Source organism: Nicotiana attenuata, unplaced genomic scaffold (genome assembly GCF_001879085.1).
Source record: "Nicotiana attenuata strain UT unplaced genomic scaffold, NIATTr2, whole genome shotgun sequence".
NCBI classification, from domain to species: domain Eukaryota; kingdom Viridiplantae; phylum Streptophyta; class Magnoliopsida; order Solanales; family Solanaceae; genus Nicotiana; species Nicotiana attenuata.
Window position 1 is genome coordinate 65320 of NW_017671740.1, and position 1040 is coordinate 66359.

A 1040-nucleotide genomic window follows, 5' to 3' on the forward strand; every position below is an offset into this window, starting at 1 on the left:
TTATTTTTATTTTTATTTTTGGTCACTTATTGCGTAATCAACCTTATTATCGAATTACATAGCTTATTCTTATCGATTTTTTTCCTCTTATGTCTATTCAATAATCCTCTTTAATTTTTCACTTACAAATCGAGTCGAGTATACTTATTACCGTTCCTTTTACCGAAATATAATAAAAGAATATAACGATCTAACATTAAATATAAGTAATCTATTATAAATCACTTGCATTAACAACCCTAATTAAGGTATTGTGGTACATTGTTTTATTCTCACCAACCCTCCCGTTTACTACCACAATGAAGAAAATTAAGTTAACCAAAATAAAATCTAAGCCTTTCTTCAAAGAAAAAAAAAAAAAATAATAGGTTTTAGAAGCGATACAAAAGAGACAATGGAAATTCAATATTTTTGATGCTACTGTATGAGAAACAAGATACCACTAGATTGTAAGTTTTGATTAATATTATATAACCACGAGAATTAAAGGTGAGATACGAGATACTTAGACTGTTAGTTTTAATTAAATCTAAATACATAAGTAACCATGAGAATTGAATCTACGACTACGGTGTGAGATACAAGATATTACCATATAAGTAGCCATGAGAAATGAATATACCGCTGTTACGTGAGAGACGAGATCAGATATAATATATTACTATATACGTAACCATGAGAATTGAATCTACTGTTATTACGCAAGAGACGAGATACTATTAAACTGTAAACCTCTATTAAATTATGGAGTAAATCTTTAACCGCAAATAAGTAGTTATGAGAACTGAATCTACCACTATTACGTGAGAAACGAGATCAGATATAAGATATTACAATATAAGTAACCATGAGAATTGAATCTACCGTTATTACACGAGAGACGAGATACTATTAGACTGTAAACCTCTATTAAATTATGGAGTAACTAATTAATCGCAACTCACTTGCATAATTACAACCCTAAATCCTACTTTACCATATTTGAAAGGTTTTGAACCAGTAGGCTAAAATACCAACGGATTTTACAACCCCCCCTAGCC